This window comes from Pseudophryne corroboree, chromosome 7 (assembly GCF_028390025.1).
Source record: "Pseudophryne corroboree isolate aPseCor3 chromosome 7, aPseCor3.hap2, whole genome shotgun sequence".
In the NCBI taxonomy this organism is placed as follows: domain Eukaryota; kingdom Metazoa; phylum Chordata; class Amphibia; order Anura; family Myobatrachidae; genus Pseudophryne; species Pseudophryne corroboree.
Window position 1 is genome coordinate 347273659 of NC_086450.1, and position 26321 is coordinate 347299979.

The following is a 26321-nucleotide window of genomic DNA, read 5'->3' on the forward strand; positions in this document are numbered from 1 at the left end:
GTATATATTATAATAATAATACAATTATGGATGGACGGACTGCCTGCCGACTGCCGACACAGAGGTAGCCACAGCCGTGAACTACCGCACTGTACACTGGTTGATAAAGAGATAGTAGTATACTCGTAACAACTAGTATGACACTATGACGACGGTATAAAGAATGGAAAAAAAACCACGGTTAGGTGGTATATATTATAATAATAATACAATTATGGATGGACGGACTGCCTGCCGACTGCCGACACAGAGGTAGCCACAGCCGTGAACTACCGCACTGTACACTGGTTGATAAAGAGATAGTAGTATACTCGTAACAACTAGTATGACACTATGACGACGGTATAAAGAATGAAAAAAAAACCACGGTTAGGTGGTATATATTATAATAATAATACAATTATGGATGGACGGACTGCCTGCCGACTGCCGACACAGAGGTAGCCACAGCCGTGAACTACCGCACTGTACACTGGTTGATAAAGAGATAGTAGTATACTCGTAACAACTAGTATGACACTATGACGACGGTATAAAGAATGGAAAAAAAACCACGGTTAGGTGGTATATATTATAATAATAATACAATTATGGATGGACGGACTGCCTGCCGACTGCCGACACAGAGGTAGCCACAGCCGTGAACTACCGCACTGTACACTGGTTGATAAAGAGATAGTAGTATACTCGTAACAACTAGTATGACACTATGACGACGGTATAAAGAATGGAAAAAAAACCACGGTTAGGTGGTATATATTATAATAATAATACAATTATGGATGGACGGACTGCCTGCCGACTGCCGACACAGAGGTAGCCACAGCCGTGAACTACCGCACTGTACACTGGTTGATAAAGAGATAGTAGTATACTCGTAACAACTAGTATGACACTATGACGACGGTATAAAGAATGGAAAAAAAACCACGGTTAGGTGGTATATATTATAATAATAATACAATTATGGATGGACGGACTGCCTGCCGACTGCCGACACAGAGGTAGCCACAGCCGTGAACTACCGCACTGTACACTGGTTGATAAAGAGATAGTAGTATACTCGTAACAACTAGTATGACACTATGACGGTATAAAGAAAGAAAAAAAAATACCACGGTTAGGTGGTATATATTGTAATACAATTATGGATGGACGGACTGCCTGCCGAGTTCCGACTGCCGACACAGAGGTAGCCACAGCCGTGAACTACCGCACTGTACTGTGTCTGCTGCTAATATAGACTGGTTGATAAAGAGATAGTATACAATACATACAACAATGAATATACTACTATACTGGTGGTCAGGCACTGGTCACCACTAGTCACACTGGCAGTGGCACTCCTGCAGCAAAAGTGTGCACTGTTTAATTTTAAATTAATATAATATTATGTACTCCTGGGGGCTCCTGCTATAACAACCTGCAGTGCTCCCCAGTCTCCCCCACAATTATTATAAGCTTTGCCTTTTATACATTGATGTGCAGCACACTGGGCTGAGCTGAGTGCACACAGACTGAGTCACACTGTGTGACTGGCTGCTGCTGTGTATCGTTTTTTTTCAGGCAGAGAACGGATATAGCAGAGAACGGATATATATTAAAATAAATAAAAGTTAACTAACAACAACTGCACTGGTCACTGTGGTAAACTCTGTCTGACTCTGCACAATCTCTCTCTCTCTTCTAATCTAATTTCTAATGGAGAGGACGCCAGCCACGTCCTCTCCCTATCAATCTCAATGCACGTGTGAAAATGGCGGCGACGCGCGGCTCCTTATATAGAATCCGAGTCTCGCGAGAATCCGACAGCGTCATGATGACGTTCGGGCGCGCTCGGGTTAACCGAGCAAGGCGGGAGGATCCGAGTCTGCTCGGACCCGTGAAAAAAACATGAAGTTCGTGCGGGTTCGGTTTCAGAGAAACCGAACCCGCTCATCTCTAATATATATACATATCGCCAAATAAGTGCCCCCCCTCTCTGTTTTAACCCTGTTTCTGTAGTGCAGTGCAGGGGAGAGCCTGGGAGCCTTCCCACCAGCCTTTCTGTGAGGGAAAATGGCGCTGTGTGCTGAGGAGAATAGGCCCCGCCCCCTTTTCGGCGGGCTTCTTCTCCCGTTTTTCTGAGACCTGGCAGGGGTTAAATACATCCATATAGCCTCCAGGGGCTATATGTGATGTATTTTTAGCCAGAATAAGGTATTATACATTGCTGCCCAGGGCGCCCCCAGCAACGCCCTGCACCCTCCGTGACCGTTGGTGTGAAGTGTGTGACAACAATGGCGCACAGCTGCAGTGCTGTGCGCTACCTTCATGAAGACTGAAAAGCCTTCTGCCGCCGGTTTCTGGACCTTCAATCTTCAGCATCTGCAAGGGGGGTCGGCGGCGCGGCTCCGGGACGAACCCCAGGGTGAGACCTGTGTTCCGACTCCCTCTGGAGCTAATGGTGTCCAGTAGCCTAAGAAGCCAATCCATCCTGCACGCAGGTGAGTTGAACTTCTCTCCCCTAAGTCCCTCGATGCAGTGAGCCTGTTGCCAGCAGGACTCACTGAAAATAAGAAACCTAAAAACTTTTTCTAAGCAGCTCCTTAAGAGAGCCACCTAGATTGCACCCTGCTCGGACGGGCACAAAAACCTAACTGAGGCTTGGAGGAGGGTCATAGGGGGAGGAGCCAGTACACACCACCTGATCCTAAAGCTTTAGTTTTGTGCCCTGTCTCCTGCAGAGCCGCTAATCCCCATGGTCCTGACGGAGTCCCCAGCATCCACTTAGGACGTCAGAGAAATACAGTAACAATGACAGCTGGGTGCTGAGGCTGCAGCCCTGGTCAGGGACAGGTAGTGTCTGTGATGTCACAATGCAGCCCTGGTCAGTGACAGGTAGTGTCTGTGATGTCACAATCGTGTCATAACCTCATATCCACTTGGATGTTACTCAGAGAGAATAGTTGCTTCCCAGACATCAGTGTGAGAAGTCGCGTCTTTATCAGAGCTGTTAAGCTTTTATTTATAATTATTACTATTAGATTAGAATAGCTATATTAAGTATTTTATATAGAACTATTATTATAAGATCACTGCCCAGTGTCCAGAGTGTTAGGACCGGGCCCAACACCCCTCTTTGAGGATGTACGGCCTCTCGTGGAGGAGGCTGTTTTCGATCTTTTGCTGCCCACCTAGGCTGAACTGCATTATTGCCAAACTGGCCTTTCACCCCCCGGAGCCTACGTACACGCTACGTGAGATTGAGGCAGCCCCAGCACAGGACCTGGCGCAGGATGAGCAGGTGGACCCCACAATCTGTCTACCTCCCGTATGTAATCTGCAGCTATCAGAAGGGGCTAACTGGCCACACTCCCAGCAGAAGCTGGACGCTGTAGAGATGTTCCGCTGTACCACCAAGCGGGGGAATAGCCTGGCCTGTATGTACGTCCGCTGCGTCCCTGGGAGCCGCTACACACTCCTCTACTCTCACGACTGTGCTGTTGACCTAGGCAAGATGTGCAGACGCTACCTTGCCCTAGGCTCCAAGATCAAGTGCAATATATTCTCCTACGACTACTCCGGCTATGGGGTGAGCAGCGGAAAGCCAAGCGAGAAGAACGCATATGCAGACATCGAGGCAGCTTGGCTCGCCCTGAGGACCCGGTATGTATGATTGGGGTGTATGAGTCTTCCCCAGCCCCCACACAGCCTCTGCCTGACACCCTGCATGTGGTGTATGGGTGTCCTGTATGTATGTGGGGGATATGCTACAGTAAGGGCTACTATTTACTACGTAGGGTGAATGTATATGCTGTGTATTGTGCTCCTATTAGTTTATATACTCCTCTCCCCGCATGAACTGGTTATACAGTATAAATGTAATCGGTGTATTGGGACTTGCTTACATAAAGACAGTGGGTATATATTTCTGGCATTATAGGGTCTTAGCCAAAGGATGCAACTACTGCAGAAGCAGGGGGTGACACTTTCCTCTGCTCTCCTGCCTCATAGGACGCACTGCCATATGTACTGTGCTGTAAGAGTATGTTGCATTATTGGGCTCCCCATTCTATCTAGCAGCATAGAGGGGTTTCCTTCCAATGTGACTGGACGCTCCCCTCCCGTAGCTCCTTAGTGTTCCTAGCTGACTGGAACTAGGTAAATGTGCATAACCTATGTAGTCCTGTTCCACACATACACTGCCTATCACTCATATAAGTTATCCAGTCATTTACCTAGTTCAGATATCCAGCCTTTATATACAAGTTTCCCATAAGGAACCACAATAGAAGTGATGTAATTGGAGTTTGATCATTTTTCTGCTTTATCTCTACAGATATGGAGTCCCGGCGGAAAATATCATCCTGTATGGAGAGAGCATTGGGACAGCACCGGCAGTTGACCTTGCCACGCGCTACAAATGTGCAGCAGTAATACTGCACGGGGCGCTCATGTCAGGTGTGCGGATGGGCTATCCTAACGCCCGGAGGGCCTACTGTTGGGATGCCTTCACCAAGTAAGACATTGCTGTGTTTTTATATTAAGCTGTAGGTTACTTGTGGGGTTTAGTATGTGCTGGGAGCAAGCAGTACCAGGGTCAGCCCACGTACTGGATAACTGAATTGGCCCCTAGGTGCGCTTTGGCAGGCAAACAACAGGGGTATATCTACTAAATGTCCATTTCCATCAATTTTTATCTGTTGGAGATCCATCTGGATGGATGTTGTGTTCTAAAACACACATTTACTAACACATAATCTTTTTATATATTTTTTTCAATGTTAGTAAATGTGTGTTTTATCCCCCGGAATGCAACATCCATTTAGATTGATTTCTCTCAATTTGAAATTAATAAATATCGAACTTTAGTAAATACACCCCCAGCTCTGTTGGCCCAATCAGTTTGTATGTGTATCCCAGTGGGATGTCTTCAGCATTCCAATGGACGGGGTGCCGGCGGTCATGTGACCGACGCCGGAATGCCAACACCACTTGGTACACAGGCACTGGAATACCGACCACTGAAGGTAAGTATAGTGGAGAGCTTTAGTGTTAGGGCCCGCGGTGATTAGAGTTAGGCACTGGGGGGGTTTAGCCCTAGCTGCCAACCCCCCAAGGGTTATCCCTAGCCACCACCCCCAGGGAGTTAGCCCTAGCTGCCACACCCGGGAGGTTAGGGTAGGGATGAGTAAAAACACTTACCCCCTCCACCGATCTTCAATGTCAGAATGCCGGTGACGGTCATGTGACCACCGGTATCCCAACCACTGGGATAGCATACTGAACCCATCCCATCTTATACCGAATGCTAATCCAATTAGAGTACATGAGTCTTTTCTGATTGGAAAACTAACAGGATAATTCCCTACCAGAAACCTTTCTGGGGGGCTATGGCCCTGTGTCTCTTGTCAGTTTTGTAACACCCTGCATCTACTGCTGCCCCTCTTCATCTCGCATGCTCGCATTGGCGAGCAATGCTCTGCCTGTGTGAGCAATTGACCCCGGTGTCTGCGCACTCTCCTCACTACAGCCGCCTCAATGTCTTCTCATACAGGCAGCAAGTTGTCGGTTTGCGGGAGCCGGCGTAGCTGCAGTGGGAGTGTGTACAACATTGAGGCTACTTCTGCAGAACTTAAACACTGGATCCCCAGATAAGTTACCTCTGGCACCGGTTTTACTCCCAATATATCATAGCTGCTTATAAATGGGAAATACGGCACTATTCCTCTTTCATCCTATTTGTATTGTATAACAGAAACAAGTTGAAGTCTTGTGCATGACTTTGGCTTATTAGGTCAATAGATTGCACTGGGCTCATTACCAACAGTAGATTCATTGTCCAACATTGCTCTGCCAAAGTCCTGTATGTGACCTTCTACATGAGCAGCTCTGCATGTTACCTGATGCATTATTTCCATTCTATATGTTTAGTGGCCGTTTTACATGTGTGATAGCTCCATGCTGTTTCTGTTGTATAATCCCTTTGTATCATGTCCTTTGCAGCATCGACAAAATCTCCAAGGTCACCTGCCCGGTACTCATCATCCATGGGACTAAAGATGCGGTTGTGGACTTCTGCCATGGGCTGACAATGTATGAGCGCTGCCCAACTGCTGTAAAGCCTCTCTGGGTGGAAGGAGGAGGGCACACGGATTTACATAAGCACAGGCAATATCTAGTGAGACTCCAGAAATTCATCTCTCAGGAGCTGCCCAATATATGAATCCACCACCGCCCCTGTACAAGTACCATCTAATCCGGGGGACTGAGACCTCTCGATGGCACATTCCACCTAGGTGCATTATAGATCCATCAGATCCATCAGTCAAAGATATCGACCATGGACTGCAGGGAGCTAACATCCAGGATCTGACATATATATAATGCCTAATGCTCTCTTACAATACACCAATCTGAACTAACTCAAGGGTGTCTGTGTTATTTTTCCATAGCGTTGTCTCATTCAGGAACACAAGCTGTAAGCATGGGGGATATAGCTGCGAATATACAATGATAAATAGGCCCCATAGAAGGTTGCCAAATATCACATAATCTCAGGAGGAGAGGTGTGCTGAGCAACATTATCTGTCCAAGCCACAGGATCCCTCACTGTCCATAGCTGTGTTCTGATGTACGGGTGCAGAACCATTGTGCATAGGAACAGACAGCTCCAATAAAAGAATATGAACTACAGTTAGCTACAGTTGCTAAGGAAAATATCTAGACCTGCCATAGAATAACTGACAGAGATACCACTAGGACTAGTATAAATATGCATCTGTATAACTATATTCATCTGCTGTGCTGCATTTATACAAGTGAGATGACGCACCATATTCATCCTACCAAATGTACATAGACTGGAGTAACAGCAGTTACTAAGCCCTGGAGCAGGCCTCCGCACCCCCACATCTGCCCCACCGTTAGTGCGTGATATCACACTGATGTGCATATTTATGTAACTGCTACCTAATAAGAGTTAGATGGAGGGGGCTGGTGCCAGGGTGATATACTGCTGATATATTAGTATCAGTAAGTGCGGTATCTCTCAGTAGAGGTTTGTAATAAGCGGCCGTGAAATAAATGATCTTCTATTGAGGGCAGAAATTATCACCTGCCTGGAGTATATGGAGATTAAATAAATTCAATAAGTAACTGGGGAGACAGACTCCTGATTAATACAGATACTGTATACTACTGTTATAGATCGGGGTGATAGTCCCCTCCCTGTGTCAGACTATCAGAGGAGAGGCTATTACATTTGGATGGGGGGAGGGATTCAGGGGAAATTTGAGAAAAAAATTACTTCACAGAAAGGGTATTGGACAAGTGGACTAGCCTCCCATCAGAGGTGGTAGAGGCTAAGACAGTAGAGCAATTTAGATAGATAGATAGATAGATAGATAGATAGATAGATAGATAGATAGATAGATAGATAGATAGATAGATAACTGTAGATATGAAGATAGATACTGTAGATATGAATATAGATAGAAATTGTAGATATGAAGATAGATAGATAGATAGATAGATAGATAGATAGATAGATAGATAGATAGAAATTGTAAATATGAATATAGATAGAAACTGTAAATATGAAGATAGATAGATAGATAGATAGATAGATAGATAGATAGATAGATAGATAATGTAGATATGAAGATAGATAGATAGATAGATAGATAGATAGATAGATAGATAGATAGATAGATAGATAGATAGATAGATAGATACTGTAGATATGAATATAGATAGAAATGGTAGTTATGAAGAAAGATAGATAGATAGATAGATAGATAGATACTGTAGATATGAAGATAGATAGATACATAGATAGATAGATACTGTAGATATGAAGATAGTAAGATAGATAGGATACTGTAGATATGAAGATAGATACTGTAGATATGAAGATAGATAGATAGATAGATAGATAGATAGATACTGTAGATATGAAGATAGATAGATAGATAGATAGATAGATAGATAGATAGATAGATAGATAACTGTAGATATGAAGATAGATAATGTAGATATGAATATAGATAGAAACTGTAGATATGAAGATAGATAGATAGATAGATAGATAGATAGATAGATAGATAGATAGATAGATAACTGTAGATATGAAGATAGATACTGTAGATATGAATATAGATAAATACTGTAGATAGATACTGTAGACCGGGCCCTTATAATAATATTATGTATATAAAGGTTGAGTGCTATACATGGAATCTATTGTTAATAAGCCCTCTAGGATTGTTCTAAAAATTACAGTGGAACGATGTGAATTGCTGTAATATAACTGGTACTGACTCAGTTATGCTATAGCGTTATATGGAACGTGTAATCATTATGTGCCATGACTAAGGATGGGTGCGTAATATATGGAAGTAGGCGCCAGTGGCGTAACTACTGCCCCCGCAGCCCTCGCGGTGGCTTGGGGGCGAGGGGCTGCGGGGGCGCCACTGATTTAGCACAGATTGACATGCGGACGAGCGTCCGCATGTCAATCTGCTCCTACTAACCCTCCCTGCCGCGTTGGAGGGACACGGAGGGCACAGCGCGCGCCTCTCCTGTGTCCCTCCTGCATCATCTCCGGCGGCCGCGGGTCTAAAAGAAGAAGTGCCGGTTCGTGAGCCAATCAGAGCTCACGAACGGCACTTCGTTTATTAGACCCGCGGCCGCCGGAGATGATGCAGGAGGGACACAGGAGAGGCGCGCGCTGTGCCCTCCGTGTCCCTCCAACACAAACCAGCAGGGGAGCAGCGGCGGCGGGGGAGGGGGCATATATGGCACTGGGGGGAAATATCTGGCACTGGGGGCATATGTGGCACTGGGGGTTGGGGGAATCTGGCACTGGGAGCATATCTGGCACTGGGGGGGAATAGCTGGCACTGGGGGCATATGTGGCACTGGGGGGGGGGATATCTGGCACTGGGGGCATATGTGGCACTGAGGGGGAATATCTGGCACTGGGGGCATATGTGGCACTGGGGGGGTATATGTGTACCTGGCACATAGGGGGGGGGGGCTATATTGTGCACTGGGGTCATGTGAGTACCTGGCACCGTGGGGTAATATCTGGCACTGGGGACATATGTGGCACTGGGAGCACAGCCCTAGCAACAAGCACTACCCCCTAGCAACGAGCATGACACCCAGTGCATGAAACCCCTGGCAACGAGCATGACACCCAGTGCATGAAACACCTGGCAACGAGCATGACACCCAGTGCATGAAACACCTGGCAACGAGCATGACACCCAGTGCATGATACCCCTGGCAACGAGAATGACACCCTGAGCATGAAAACCCCTGGCAACGAGCAGGTAATTTAAAAGTAATTAGAAGCCTTACTGTAGGACTTAATGTGTAATGGGCATTACGGTGTGTGGCATAATGTATCACGGACATTGCGGTGTGTGCCATAATGTGTCACAGGCATTACGGTGTGTGGCATACTGTATCACGGGCATTGTGGTATAATGTCTCAGGGTCATTGCAGTGTGGCATAATGTATAACGGGCATTGCGGTGTGTAGCATAGGGTATAACGGGCATTGCGGTATGTGTCAGGCATTACGGTGTGTTGTATACTATATCACGGGCATTGTGGTATGTGGTATAATGTATCAGGGGCATTGCAGTGTGTAGCATAATGTATAACGGGCATTGCGATTCCTGTCATAATGTGTCAGGCATTACGGTGTGTTGTATACTATATCACGGGCATTGTGGTATGTGGTATAATGTATCAGGGGCATTGCAGTGTGTAGCATAATGTATAACGGGCATTGCGATTCCTGTCATAATGTGTCGGGGGCATTACGGTGTGTGGCATAATGTGTCGGGGGCATTATGGTGTGTGCATATTGTGTCATGTGCATTATTGTGTGTGGCATAATGTCTAAGGGCCATTGCAGTATGTGGCATAATGTATACTGGGCATTATTATAAGGAGGAAAAATTACAAATAATGTAAGGGGCATGAATCAGGATTATTTTTCTTTCCAGTGGTGGCTAACGTCTGGGCGTGCAGGTTGGAAAACTGGGGTATAACGTAGTCTTTTCCTGCAATGCCATGCCCCTTTATGTGAAGCCACGCCCATCCCAACGAAGCCACACACCCTATTTTGCGGCGCGCGACGAAGGCGCGCGCATATTTATAACTTTAATAGTGCCAGCTATGGGGGATGGGAGGGGGGGCGCCGAAGAATTTTTTGGCTTGGGGGAGAAAAATTTCTAGTTACGCCACTGGTAGGCGCTGGTGCGCTCCTCCGCTGATTACCTGCAATCAGGGAATGGTGGAGAAGTGAGGGGCGCAGGGAGCCATACACACTACATATTTGGCCATAATCACACAGGTGACATTTCATATACAGTATGTGTGTGCTACATTTATTCTATAGATAAACATTATGTACAAACGTTATAGTAATGACCAATACATCTCTAATCTAGTAATAATAAGATTTTACTTACCGATAAATCTATTTCTCGTAGTCCGTAGTGGATGCTGGGGACTCCGTCAGGACCATGGGGATTAGCGGCTCCGCAGGAGACAGGGCACAAAACTAAAGCTTTAGGATCAGGTGGTGTGTACTGGCTCCTCCCCCTATGACCCTCCTCCAAGCCTCAGTTAGGACACTGTGCCCGGACGAGCGTACACAATAAGGAAGGATATTGAATCCCGGGTAAGACTCATACCAGCCACACCAATCACACCGTATAACTTGTGATCTAAACCCAGTTAACAGTATGACAAACGTAGGAGCCTCTGAACAGACGGCTCACAACAATAACAACCCGATTTTTTTGTAACAATAACTATGTACAAGTATTGCAGACAATCCGCACTTGGGATGGGCGCCCAGCATCCACTACGGACTACGAGAAATAGATTTATCGGTAAGTAAAATCTTATTTTCTCTGACGTCCTAAGTGGATGCTGGGGACTCCGTCAGGACCATGGGGATTATACCAAAGCTCCCAAACGGGCGGGAGAGTGCGGATGACTCTGCAGCACCGAGTGAGAGAACTCCAGGTCCTCCTCAGCCAGGGTGTGCCCCTGACCAAGTAGCAGCTCGGCAAAGTTGTAAAGCCGAGACCCCTCGGGCAGTCGCCCAAGATGAGCCCACCTTCCTTGTGGAATGGGCATTTATATATTTTGGCTGTGGCAGTCCTGCCACAGAATGTGCAAGCTGAATTGTACTACACATTCAACTAGCAATCGTCTGCTTAGAAGCAAGAGCACCCAGTTTTTTGGGTGCATACAGGATAACAGCAAGTCAGTTTTCCTGACTCCAGCCGTCCTGGAAATCTATATTTTCAGGGCCCTGACAACATCTAGCAACTTGGAGTCCTCCAAGTCTCTAGTAGCCGCAGGTACCACAATAAGCTGGTTCAGATGAAACGCTGACACCACCTTAGGGAGAAACTGGGGACGAGTCCGCAGCTCTGCCCTGTCCGAATGGACAATCAGATATGGGCTTTTGTGAGACAAAGCCGCCAATTCTGACACTCGCCTGGCCGAGGCCAGGGCCAACATCATGGTCACTTTCCATGTGAGATATTTCAAATCCACAGATTTGAGCGGTTTAAACCAACGTGATTTGAGGAATCCCAGGACTACGTTGAGATCCCACAGTGCCACTGGAGGCACAAAAGGGGGTTGTATATGCAGTACTCCCTTGTCAAATTTCTGGACTTCAGGAACTGAAGCCAATTCTTTCTGGAAGAAAATCGACAGGGCCGAAATTTGAACCTTAATGGACCCCAATTTGAGGCCCATAGACACTCCTGTTTGCAGGAAATGCAGGAATCGACCGAGTTGAAATTTCTTCGTGGGGCCTTCCTGGCCTCACACCACGCAACATATTTTCGCCACATGTGGTGATAATGTTGTGCGGTCACCTCCTTCCTGGCTTTGACCAGGGTAGGAATGACCTCTTCCGGAATGCCTTTTTTCCCTTAGGATCCGGCGTTCAACCGCCATGCCGTCAAACGCACCCGCGATAAGTCTTGGAACAGACATGGTACTTGCTGAAGCAAGTCCCTTCTTATCGGCAGAGGCCCTGAGTCCTCTGTGAGCATCTCATGAAGTTCCGGGTACCAAGTCCTTCTTGGCCCATCCGGAGCCACGAGTATAGTTCTTACTCCTCTACGTCTTATAATTCTCAGTACCTTTGGTATGAGAAGCAGAGGAGGGAACACATACACCGACTGGTACACCCATGGTGTTACCAGAACGTCCACAGCTATTTCCTGAGGGTCTCTTGACCTGGCGCAATACCTGTCCAGTTTTTTGTTCAGGCGGGACGCCATCATGTCCACCTTTGGTCTTTCCCAACGGTGCACAATCATGTGGAAACAACTTCTCGATGAAGTCCCCACTCTCCCGGGTGGAGGTCGTGCTGAGGAAGTCTGCTTCCCAGTTGTCCACTCCCGGAATGAAAACTGCTGACAGTGCTATCACATGATTTTCCGCCCAGCGAAGAATCCTTGCAGTTTCTGCCATTGTCCTCCTGCTTCTTGTGCCGCCCTGTCTGTTTACGTGGGCGACTGCCGTGATGTTGTCCCACTGGATCAATACCGGCTGACCTTGAAGCAGAGGTCTTGCTAAGCTTAGAGCATTGTAAATTGCTCTTAGCTCCAGTATATTTATGCGGAGAGAAGTCCCCAGACTTGATCACACTCCCTGGAAATTTTTTCCCTGTGTGACTGCTCCCCAGCCTTTCAAGCTGGAATCCGTGGTCACCAGGACCCAGTCCTGAATGCATAACTGTGGCACTTTAGTAGATGAGCACTCTGCAGCCACCACAGAAGAGACACCCTTGTCCTTGGAGACAGGGTTATCCGCTGATGCATCTGAAGATGCGATCCGGACCATTTGTCCAGCAGATCCCACTGAAAAGTTCTTGCGTGAAATCTGCCGAATGGAATCGCTTCGTAAGAAGCCACCATTTTTCCCAGGACCCTTGTGCAATGATGCACTGACACTTTTCCTGGTTTTTGGAGGTTCCTGACTAGCTCGGATAACTCCCTGGCTTTCTCCTCCGGGAGAAACACCTTTTTCTGGACTGTGTCCAGAATCATCCCTAGGGACAGCAGACGTGTCGTCGGAGACAGCTGCGATTTTGGAATATTTAGAATCCACCCGTGCTGTCGTAGAACTACTTGAGATAGTGCTACTCAGACCTCCAACTGTTCTCTGGACCTTGCCCTTATCAGGAGATCGTCCAAGTAAGGGATAATTAAGACGCCTTTTCTTTGAAGAAGAATCATCATTTCGGCCATTACCTTGGTAAAGACCCGGGGTGCCGTGGACAATCCAAACGGCAGCGTCTGAAACTGATAGTGACAGTTTTGTACCACGAACCTGAGGTACCCTTTGTGAGAAGGGCAAATTTGGACATGGAGGTAAGCATCCTTGATGTCCAGGGACACCATATAGTCCCCTTCTTCCTGGTTCGCTATCACTGCTCTGAGTGACTCCATTTAGAATAGGTCTCACCGAGCCGTCTGGCTTCAGTACCACAATATAGTGTGGAATAATACCCCTTTACTTGTTGTAGGAGGGGTACTTTGATTATCACCTGCTGGGAATACAGCTTGTGAATTGTTTCCAATACTGCCTCCCTGTCGGAGGTAGACGTTGGTAAAGCAAACTTCAGGAACCTGCGAGGGGGAGACGTCTCGAATTTCCAATCTGTACCCCTGGGATACTACTTGTAGGATCCAGGGGTCCACTTGCGAGTGAGCCCACTGCGTGCTGAAACTCTTGAGACGACCCCCCACCGCACCTGTTTGTACGGCCCCAGCGTCATGCTGAGGACTTGGCAGAAGCGGTGGAAGGCTTCTGTTCCTGGGAATGGGCTGCCTGCTGCAGTCTTCTTCCCTTACCTCTATCCCTGGGCAGATATTATGGGGACGAAAGGTCTGAGGCTGAAAAGACTATGTCTTTTTCTGCTGAGATGTGACTTGGGGTAAAAAAAAGGTGGATTTTCTAGCTGTTGCCGTGGCCTTTATACGGCAATACTTCCATGTGCCGTTTGGAATCTGCATCACCTGACCACTGTCGTGTCCATAAACATCGTCTGGCAGATATGGACATCGCACTTACTCTTGATGCCAGAGTTTCGCATATATAGAAATGCATCTTTTAAATGCTCTATAGTCAATAAAATACTGTCCCTGTCAAGGGTATCAATATTTCCAGTCAGGGAATCCGACCAAGCCACCCCAGCGCTGCCCATCCAGGCTGAGGCGATCGCTGGTCGCAGTATAACACCAGTATGTGTGTATATACTTTTTAGGATATTTTCCAACCTCCTATCAGTTGGCTCCTTGAGGGCGTCCGTATCTGGAGACGGTAACGCCACTTGTTTTTATAAGCGTGTGAGCGCCTTATCCACCCTAAGGTGTGTTTCCCAACGCGCCATAACTTCTGGCGGGAAAGGGTAAACCGCCAATAATTTTCTATCGGGGGAAACCCACGCATCATCACACACTTCATTTAATTTATCTGATTCAGGAAAAACCACATGTAGTTTTTTCACACTCCACATAATACCCTTTTTTGTGGTACTTGTAGTATCAGAAATATGTAACATCTCCTTCATTGCCCTTAACAAGTAACGTGTGGCCCTAAAGGAAAATACGTTTGTTTCTTCACCGTCGACACTGGAGTCAGTGTCTGTGTCGACCGACTGAGGTAAAAGGACGTTTTAACGCCCCTGACGGTGTTTTAGACGCCTGGACAGGTACTAATTGGTTTGCCGGCCGTCTCATGTCGTCAACCGACCTTGCAGCGTGTTGACATTATCACGTAATTCCTTAAATAAGCCATCCATTCCGGTGTCGACTCCCTAGAGAGTGACATCACCATTACCGGCAATTGCTCCGCCTCCTCACCAACATCGTCCTCATACATGTCGACACACAAGTACCGACACACAGCACACACACAGGGAATGCTCTGATAGAGGACACGACCCCACTAGCCCTTTGGGGAGACAGAGGGAGAGTTTGCCAGCACACACCAAAAACGCTATATTATACAGGGACAACCTTTATACAGGTTGAGTATCCCTTATCCAAAATGCTTGGGACCAGAGGAATTTTGGATATCGGATTTTTCTGTATTTTGGAATAATTGCATACCATAACGAGATATTATGGTGATGGGACCTAAATCTAAGCACAGAAGGCATTTATGTTTCATATACACCTTATACACACAGCCTGAAGGTCATTTTAGCCAATATTTTTTATAACTTTGTGCATTAAACAAAGTGTGTGTACATTCACAGAATTCATTTATGTTTCATATACACCTTATACACACAGTCTGAAGTTCATTTAATACAATATTTTTAATAACTTTGAGTATTAAACAAAGTTTTTGTACACTGAGCCATCAAAACACAAAGGTTTCACTATCTCAGTCTCACTCAAAAAAGTCCGTATTTCGGAATATTCCGTATTTCTGAATATTTGGATATGGGATACTCAACCTGTATAAGTGTTTTTCCCTTATAGCATTTTAATATATATATACATATCGCCAAATAAGTGCCCCCCCTCTCTGTTTTAACCCTGTTTCTGTAGTGCAGTGCAGGGGAGAGCCTGGGAGCCTTCCCACCAGCCTTTCTGTGAGGGAAAATGGCGCTGTGTGCTGAGGAGAATAGGCCCCGCCCCCTTTTCGGCGGGCTTCTTCTCCCGTTTTTCTGAGACCTGGCAGGGGTTAAATACATCCATATAGCCTCCAGGGGCTATATGTGATGTATTTTTAGCCAGAATAAGGTATTATACATTGCTGCCCAGGGCGCCCCCAGCAACGCCCTGCACCCTCCGTGACCGTTGGTGTGAAGTGTGTGACAACAATGGCGCACAGCTGCAGTGCTGTGCGCTACCTTCATGAAGACTGAAAAGCCTTCTGCCGCCGGTTTCTGGACCTTCAATCTTCAGCATCTGCAAGGGGGGTCGGCGGCGCGGCTCCGGGACGAACCCCAGGGTGAGACCTGTGTTCCGACTCCCTCTGGAGCTAATGGTGTCCAGTAGCCTAAGAAGCCAATCCATCCTGCACGCAGGTGAGTTGAACTTCTCTCCCCTAAGTCCCTCGATGCAGTGAGCCTGTTGCCAGCAGGACTCACTGAAAATAAGAAACCTAAAAACTTTTTCTAAGCAGCTCCTTAAGAGAGCCACCTAGATTGCACCCTGCTCGGACGGGCACAAAAACCTAACTGAGGCTTGGAGGAGGGTCATAGGGGGAGGAGCCAGTACACACCACCTGATCCTAAAGCTTTAGTTTTGTGCCCTGTCTCCTGCAGAGCCGCTAATCCCCATGGTCCTGACGGAGTCCCCAGCATCCACTTAGGACGTCAGAGAAATACAGTAACAATGACAGCTGGGTGCTGAGGCTGCAGCCCTGGTCAGGGACAGGTAGTGTCTGTGATGTCACAATGCAGCCCTGGTCAGTGACAGGTAGTGTCTGTGATGTCACAATCGTGTCATAACCTCATATCCACTTGGATGTTACTCAGAGAGAATAGTTGCTTCCCAGACATCAGTGTGAGAAGTCGCGTCTTTATCAGAGCTGTTAAGCTTTTATTTATAATTATTACTATTAGATTAGAATAGCTATATTAAGTATTTTATATAGAACTATTATTATAAGATCACTGCCCAGTGTCCAGAGTGTTAGGACCGGGCCCAACACCCCTCTTTGAGGATGTACGGCCTCTCGTGGAGGAGGCTGTTTTCGATCTTTTGCTGCCCACCTAGGCTGAACTGCATTATTGCCAAACTGGCCTTTCACCCCCCGGAGCCTACGTACACGCTACGTGAGATTGAGGCAGCCCCAGCACAGGACCTGGCGCAGGATGAGCAGGTGGACCCCACAATCTGTCTACCTCCCGTATGTAATCTGCAGCTATCAGAAGGGGCTAACTGGCCACACTCCCAGCAGAAGCTGGACGCTGTAGAGATGTTCCGCTGTACCACCAAGCGGGGGAATAGCCTGGCCTGTATGTACGTCCGCTGCGTCCCTGGGAGCCGCTACACACTCCTCTACTCTCACGACTGTGCTGTTGACCTAGGCAAGATGTGCAGACGCTACCTTGCCCTAGGCTCCAAGATCAAGTGCAATATATTCTCCTACGACTACTCCGGCTATGGGGTGAGCAGCGGAAAGCCAAGCGAGAAGAACGCATATGCAGACATCGAGGCAGCTTGGCTCGCCCTGAGGACCCGGTATGTATGATTGGGGTGTATGAGTCTTCCCCAGCCCCCACACAGCCTCTGCCTGACACCCTGCATGTGGTGTATGGGTGTCCTGTATGTATGTGGGGGATATGCTACAGTAAGGGCTACTATTTACTACGTAGGGTGAATGTATATGCTGTGTATTGTGCTCCTATTAGTTTATATACTCCTCTCCCCGCATGAACTGGTTATACAGTATAAATGTAATCGGTGTATTGGGACTTGCTTACATAAAGACAGTGGGTATATATTTCTGGCATTATAGGGTCTTAGCCAAAGGATGTAACTACTGCAGAAGCAGGGGGTGACACTTTCCTCTGCTCTCCTGCCTCATAGGACGCACTGCCATATGTACTGTGCTGTAAGAGTATGTTGCATTATTGGGCTCCCCATTCTATCTAGCAGCATAGAGGGGTTTCCTTCCAATGTGACTGGACGCTCCCCTCCCGTAGCTCCTTAGTGTTCCTAGCTGACTGGAACTAGGTAAATGTGCATAACCTATGTAGTCCTGTTCCACACATACACTGCCTATCACTCATATAAGTTATCCAGTCATTTACCTAGTTCAGATATCCAGCCTTTATATACAAGTTTCCCATAAGGAACCACAATAGAAGTGATGTAATTGGAGTTTGATCATTTTTCTGCTTTATCTCTACAGATATGGAGTCCCGGCGGAAAATATCATCCTGTATGGAGAGAGCATTGGGACAGCACCGGCAGTTGACCTTGCCACGCGCTACAAATGTGCAGCAGTAATACTGCACGGGGCGCTCATGTCAGGTGTGCGGATGGGCTATCCTAACGCCCGGAGGGCCTACTGTTGGGATGCCTTCACCAAGTAAGACATTGCTGTGTTTTTATATTAAGCTGTAGGTTACTTGTGGGGTTTAGTATGTGCTGGGAGCAAGCAGTACCAGGGTCAGCCCACGTACTGGATAACTGAATTGGCCCCTAGGTGCGCTTTGGCAGGCAAACAACAGGGGTATATCTACTAAATGTCCATTTCCATCAATTTTTATCTGTTGGAGATCCATCTGGATGGATGTTGTGTTCTAAAACACACATTTACTAACACATAATCTTTTTATATATTTTTTTCAATGTTAGTAAATGTGTGTTTTATCCCCCGGAATGCAACATCCATTTAGATTGATTTCTCTCAATTTGAAATTAATAAATATCGAACTTTAGTAAATACACCCCCAGCTCTGTTGGCCCAATCAGTTTGTATGTGTATCCCAGTGGGATGTCTTCAGCATTCCAATGGACGGGGTGCCGGCGGTCATGTGACCGACGCCGGAATGCCAACACCACTTGGTACACAGGCACTGGAATACCGACCACTGAAGGTAAGTATAGTGGAGAGCTTTAGTGTTAGGGCCCGCGGTGATTAGAGTTAGGCACTGGGGGGGTTTAGCCCTAGCTGCCAACCCCCCAAGGGTTATCCCTAGCCACCACCCCCAGGGAGTTAGCCCTAGCTGCCACACCCGGGAGGTTAGGGTAGGGATGAGTAAAAACACTTACCCCCTCCACCGATCTTCAATGTCAGAATGCCGGTGACGGTCATGTGACCACCGGTATCCCAACCACTGGGATAGCATACTGAACCCATCCCATCTTATACCGAATGCTAATCCAATTAGAGTACATGAGTCTTTTCTGATTGGAAAACTAACAGGATAATTCCCTACCAGAAACCTTTCTGGGGGGCTATGGCCCTGTGTCTCTTGTCAGTTTTGTAACACCCTGCATCTACTGCTGCCCCTCTTCATCTCGCATGCTCGCATTGGCGAGCAATGCTCTGCCTGTGTGAGCAATTGACCCCGGTGTCTGCGCACTCTCCTCACTACAGCCGCCTCAATGTCTTCTCATACAGGCAGCAAGTTGTCGGTTTGCGGGAGCCGGCGTAGCTGCAGTGGGAGTGTGTACAACATTGAGGCTACTTCTGCAGAACTTAAACACTGGATCCCCAGATAAGTTACCTCTGGCACCGGTTTTACTCCCAATATATCATAGCTGCTTATAAATGGGAAATACGGCACTATTCCTCTTTCATCCTATTTGTATTGTATAACAGAAACAAGTTGAAGTCTTGTGCATGACTTTGGCTTATTAGGTCAATAGATTGCACTGGGCTCATTACCAACAGTAGATTCATTGTCCAACATTGCTCTGCCAAAGTCCTGTATGTGACCTTCTACATAAGCAGCTCTGCATGTTACCTGATGCATTATTTCCATTCTATATGTTTAGTGTCCGTTTTACATGTGTGATAGCTCCATGCTGTTTCTGTTGTATAATCCCTTTGTATCATGTCCTTTGCAGCATCGACAAAATCTCCAAGGTCACCTGCCCGGTACTCATCATCCATGGGACTAAAGATGCGGTTGTGGACTTCTGCCATGGGCTGACAATGTATGAGCGCTGCCCAACTGCTGTAAAGCCTCTCTGGGTGGAAGGAGGAGGGCACACGGATTTACATAAACACAGGCAATATCTAGTGAGACTCCAGAAATTCATCTCTCAGGAGCTGCCCAATATATGAATCCACCACCGCCCCTGTACAAGTACCATCTAATCCGGGGGACTGAGACCTCTCGATGGCACATTCCACCTAGGTGCATTATAGATCCATCAGATCCATCAGTCAAAGATATCGACCATGGACTGCAGGGAGCTAACATCCAGGATCTGACATATATATAATGCCTAATGCTCTCTTACAATACACCAATCTGAACTAACTCAAGGGTGTCTGTGTTATTTTTCCATAGCGTTGTCTCATTCAGGAACACAAGCTGTAAGCATGGGGGATATAGCTGCGAATATACAATGATAAATAGGCCCCATAGAAGGTTGCCAAATATCACATAATCTCAGGAGGAGAGGTGTGCTGAGCAACATTATCTGTCCAAGCCACAGGATCCCTCACTGTCCATAGCTGTGTTCTGATGTACGGGTGCAGAACCATTGTGCATAGGAACAGACAGCTCCAATAAAAGAATATGAACTACAGTTAGCTACAGTTGCTAAGGAAAATATCTAGACCTGCCATAGAATAACTGACAGAGATACCACTAGGACTAGTATAAATATGCATCTGTATAACTATATTCATCTGCTGTGCTGCATTTATACAAGTGAGATGACGCACCATATTCATCCTACCAAATGTACATAGACTGGAGTAACAGCAGTTACTAAGCCCTGGAGCAGGCCTCCGCACCCCCACATCTGCCCCACCGTTAGTGCGTGATATCACACTGATGTGCATATTTATGTAACTGCTACCTAATAAGAGTTAGATGGAGGGGGCTGGTGCCAGGGTGATATACTGCTGATATATTAGTATCAGTAAGTGCGGTATCTCTCAGTAGAGGTTTGTAATAAGCGGCCGTGAAATAAATGATCTTCTATTGAGGGCAGAAATTATCACCTGCCTGGAGTATATGGAGATTAAATAAATTCAATAAGTAACTGGGGAAACAGACTCCTGATTAATACAGATACTGTATACTACTGTTATAGATCGGGGTGATAGTCCCCTCCCTGTGTCAGACTATCAGAGGAGAGGCTATTACATTTGGATGGGGGGAGGGATTCAGGGGAAATTTGAGAAAAAATTACTTCACAGAAAGGGTATTGGACAAGTGGACTAGCCTCCCATCAGAGGTGGTAGAGGCTAAGACAGTAGAGCAATTTAGATAGATAGATAGATAGATAGATAGATAGATAGATAGATAGATAGATAACTGTAGATATGAAGATAGATACTGTAGATATGAATACAGAAACTGTAGATATGAAGATAGATAGATATGAAGATAGATAGATAGATAGATAGATAGATAGATAGATAACTGTAGATATGAAGATAGATACTGTAGATATGAATATAGATAGAAATTGTAGATATGAAGATAGATAGATATGAAGATAGATAGATAGATAGATAGATAGATAGATAGATAGATAGATAGATAGATAGATAGATAGAAACTGTAAATATGAATATAGATAGAAACTGTAAATATGAAGATAGATAGATAGATAGATAGATAGATAGATAATTAATGTAGATATGAAGATAGATAGATAGATAGATAATGTAGATATGAAGATAGATAGATAGATAGCTAGATAGATAGATAGATAGATAGATAGATACACAGATACTGTAGATATGAATATAGATAGAAATGGTAGATATGAAGAAAGATAGATAGATAGATAGATAGAGACTGTAGATATGAAGATAGATAGATAGATAGATAGATAGATAGATAGATAGATAGATAGATAGATACTGTAGATATGAAGATAGTAAGATAGATAGGATACTGTAGATATGAAGATAGATACTGTAGATATGAAGATAGATAGATAGATAGATAGATAGATAGATAGATAGATAGATAGATAGATAGATAGATAGATAGATAGATAGATACTGTAGATATGAAGATAGATAGATAGATAGATAGATAGATAGATAGATAGATAGATAGATAGATAGATAGATAGATAGATAACTGTAGATATGAAGATAGATACTGTAGATATGAATATAGATAAATACTGTAGATAGATACTGTAGACCGGGCCCTTATAATAATATTATGTATATAAAGGTTGAGTGCTATACATGGAATCTATTGTTAATAAGCCCTCTAGGATTGTTCTAAAAATTACAGTGGAACGATGTGAATTGCTGTAATATAACTGGTACTGACTCAGTTATGCTATAGCGTTATATGGAACGTGTAATCATTATGTGCCATGACTAAGGATGGGTGCGTAATATATGGAAGTAGGCGCCAGTGGCGTAACTACTGCCCCCGCAGCCCTCGCGGTGGCTTGGGGGCGAGGGGCTGCGGGGGCGCCACTGATTTAGCACAGATTGACATGCGGACGAGCGTCCGCATGTCAATCTGCTCCTACTAACCCTCCCTGCCGTGTTGGAGGGACACGGAGGGCACAGCGCGCGCCTCTCCTGTGTCCCTCCTGCATCATCTCCGGCGGCCGCGGGTCTAAAAGAAGAAGTGCCGGTTCGTGAGCCAATCAGAGCTCACGAACGGCACTTCGTTTATTAGACCCGCGGCCGCCGGAGATGATGCAGGAGGGACACAGGAGAGGCGCGCGCTGTGCCCTCCGTGTCCCTCCAACACAAACCAGCGGGGGAGCAGCGGCGGCGGGGGAGGGGGCATATATGGCACTGGGGGGAAATATCTGGCACTGGGGGCATATGTGGCACTGGGGGTTGGGGGAATCTGGCACTGGGAGCATATCTGGCACTGGGGGGGAATAGCTGGCACTGGGGGCATATGTGGCACTGGGGGGGGGGATATCTGGCACTGGGGGCATATGTGGCACTGAGGGGGAATATCTGGCACTGGGGGCATATGTGGCACTGGGGGGGTATATGTGTACCTGGCACATAGGGGGGGGGGGGCTATATTGTGCACTGGGGTCATGTGAGTACCTGGCACCGTGGGGTAATATCTGGCACTGGGGACATATGTGGCACTGGGAGCACAGCCCTAGCAACAAGCACTACCCCCTAGCAACGAGCATGACACCCAGTGCATGAAACCCCTGGCAACGAGCATGACACCCAGTGCATGAAACACCTGGCAACGAGCATGACACCCAGTGCATGAAACACCTGGCAACGAGCATGACACCCAGTGCATGATACCCCTGGCAACGAGAATGACACCCTGAGCATGAAAACCCCTGTCAACGAGCAGGTAATTTAAAATAAGATTTTACTTACCGATAAATCTATTTCTCGTAGTCCGTAGTGGATGCTGGGGACTCCGTCAGGACCATGGGGATTAGCGGCTCCGCAGGAGACAGGGCACAAAACTAAAGCTTTAGGATCAGGTGGTGCGTACTGGCTCCTCCCCCTATGACCCTCCTCCAAGCCTCAGTTAGGATACTGTGCCCGGACGAGCGTACACAATAAGGAAGGATATTGAATCCCGGGTAAGACTCATACCAGCCACACCAATCACACCGTATAACTTGTGATCTAAACCCAGTTAACAGTATGACAAACGTAGGAGCCTCTGAACAGACGGCTCACAACAATAACAACCCGATTTTTTTGTAACAATAACTATGTACAAGTATTGCAGACAATCCGCACTTGGGATGGGCGCCCAGCATCCACTACGGACTACGAGAAATAGATTTATCGGTAAGTAAAATCTTATTTTCTCTGACGTCCTAAGTGGATGCTGGGGACTCCGTCAGGACCATGGGGATTATACCAAAGCTCCCAAACGGGCGGGAGAGTGCGGATGACTCTGCAGCACCGAGTGAGAGAACTCCAGGTCCTCCTCAGCCAGGGTGTGCCCCTGACCAAGTAGCAGCTCGGCAAAGTTGTAAAGCCGAGACCCCTCGGGCAGTCGCCCAAGATGAGCCCACCTTCCTTGTGGAATGGGCATTTATATATTTTGGCTGTGGCAGTCCTGCCACAGAATGTGCAAGCTGAATTGTACTACACATTCAACTAGCAATCGTCTGCTTAGAAGCAAGAGCACCCAGTTTTTTGGGTGCATACAGGATAACAGCAAGTCAGTTTTCCTGACTCCAGCCGTCCTGGAAATCTATATTTTCAGGGCCCTGACAACATCTAGCAACTTGGAGTCCTCCAAGTCTCTAGTAGCCGCAGGTACCACAATAAGCTGGTTCAGATGAAACGCTGACACCACCTTAGGGAGAAACTGGGGACGAGTCCGCAGCTCTGCTCTGTCCGAATGGACAATCAGATATGGGCTTTTGTGAGACAAAGCCGCCAATTCTGACACTCGCCTGGCCGAGGCCAGGGCCAACATCATGGTCACTTTCCATGTGAGATATTTCAAATCCACAGAATTGAGCGGTTTAAACCAACGTGATTTGAGGAACCCCAGGACTACGTTGAGATCCCACAGTGCCACTGGAGGCACAAAGGGGGGTTGTATATGCAGTACTCCCTTGTCAAATTTCTGGACTTCAGGAACTGAAGCCAATTCTTTCTGGAAGAAAATCGACAGGGCCGAAATTTGAACCTTAATTGACCCCAATTTGAGGCCCATAGACACTCCTGTTTGCAGGAAATGCAGGAATCGACCGAGTTGAAATTTCTTCGTGGGGCCTTCCTGGCCTCACACCACGCAACATATTTTCGCCACATGTGGTGATAATGTTGTGCGGTCACCTCCTTCCTGGCTTTGACCAGGGTAGGAATGACCTCTTCCGGAATGCCTTTTTCCCTTAGGATCCGGCGTTCAACCGCCATGCCGTCAAACGCAGCCGCGGTAAGTCTTGGAACAGACATGGTACTTGCTGAAGCAAGTCCCTTCTTATCGGCAGAGGCCCTGAGTCCTCTGTGAGCATCTTGAAGTTCCGGGTACCAAGTCCTTCTTGGCCCATCCGGAGCCACGAGTATAGTTCTTACTCCTCTACGTCTTATAATTCTCAGTACCTTTGGTATGAGAAGCAGAGGAGGGAACACATACACCGACTGGTACACCCATGGTGTTACCAGAACGTCCACAGCTATTGCCTGAGGGTCTCTTGACCTGGCGCAATACCTGTCCAGTTTTTTTGTTCAGGCGGGACGCCATCATGTCCACCTTTGGTCTTTCCCAACGGTGCACAATCATGTGGAAAAAACTTTTCGATGAAGTCCCCACTCTCCCGGGTGGAGGTCGTGCTGAGGAAGTCTGTGTCACAACTGAGGGCCTGAGCTGACGGGAGGCAGCCTCAGTTGTAGGGGCTGAGATGTACCGGAACCTGGGAGGTTGTATCAGACCCCTGGACATGTAAGTAACATGAATAATAACTGCCCGAAGGCGTGACCACGACAACTTGGATAAAAGTCAATGATGTTTATTATGACAACTCCGCAACACAGCAGCAGTAAAAGAAAACGTAAAAGTCAGCAAATAATAAATACAGTTCCTGGGTACTACAGGATGGCAGGAGCCACAGGGCACTGGTAGTGTGAGATAGTTCTTATGATCTTCTAGATGGAAAGTCCTTACCAGGCCCGACTGTAGCAATGGAGATAACCCAGGATTGTGCCAGCTGGTGTTCCAGGAAAAGCTGGGTTGCTGAAGGTAAAACAGCTGCTGTGGATACTGGCTGGAACCAGACTGTTGTTAGCACGGAGTGGATACTGGCTGGAACCAGTTAAATAATAAATGAACTTGGGAGCGATGAAACATGAACTGAAATGTAGAACTTGAGAGCGGAGAAACAATAATACCGGTGGAGAGTGGTAAAGTGTAGAAAGGACACCGGCCCTTTAAGGGAAGCTGTACTCTGCTGGAAGCTGAGCAGGAAGCAGGTAATGTTGTAGCTGGAAACAGATGAATCCACAATGGATTGGAGAGTCAGGCTACACCGCAGGTGGAATGCTGGTGCGGGTCTCTATGGTGGAAGTCTTGAGACAGGAGCTGGAACCTGGAAGACAATCACAGGAGAGAGACAAACAGGAACTAGGTTTGACAACCAAAGCACTGACGCCTTCCTTGCTCAGGCACAGTGTATTTATACCTGCAGCAAGGAAGGGATTGGCTAGGCAATTATGCAGATTAACAATACTGACAACAGATTGGAGGAAATGATCAGCTGACAGAATCCAAGATGGCTGCGCCCATGCAGACACTTGGAGGGAAGTTTGGTTTGTAATCCATGTGGTAACGAAAACAGTAATGGCGGCGCCGGCCACTGGAGACAGGAGACGCCAGGCTGACAAGTGCACATCCAACCACGCGGACACAGCGGAGGCCGCGGCTGACGTAATCGCCACTCTGACACTCTGCATGCAGAAGCTCAGGGACGGCGGCGGAGGCCGCGGGAGACGCCATGCCAGATGTAATAAGGCGTTACTGTGACAGCGTCTCAGAGAGACAGGAGAGGATGCAGGAATGTGAACATTAGGATAACAGATGGGATCCGGTCCTGGAGCGCTGAGCCAGCCTTAGGAGGCATCTGATGGGTAAGAAATGGCGTCCAGATACCCGGATCGTGACAGTCTGCTTCCCAGTTGTCCACTCCCGGAATGAA

General features: G+C 46.9%; 1 protein-coding gene across 2 annotated transcripts in view; it reads right to left on the minus strand.

Annotated features, from left to right (window-relative positions):
* The window catches only part of VWA3A (von Willebrand factor A domain containing 3A), a 772281-nt gene that overhangs the window by 308151 nt on the left and 437809 nt on the right, over window positions 1–26321 (minus strand). The window lies entirely within an intron of this gene.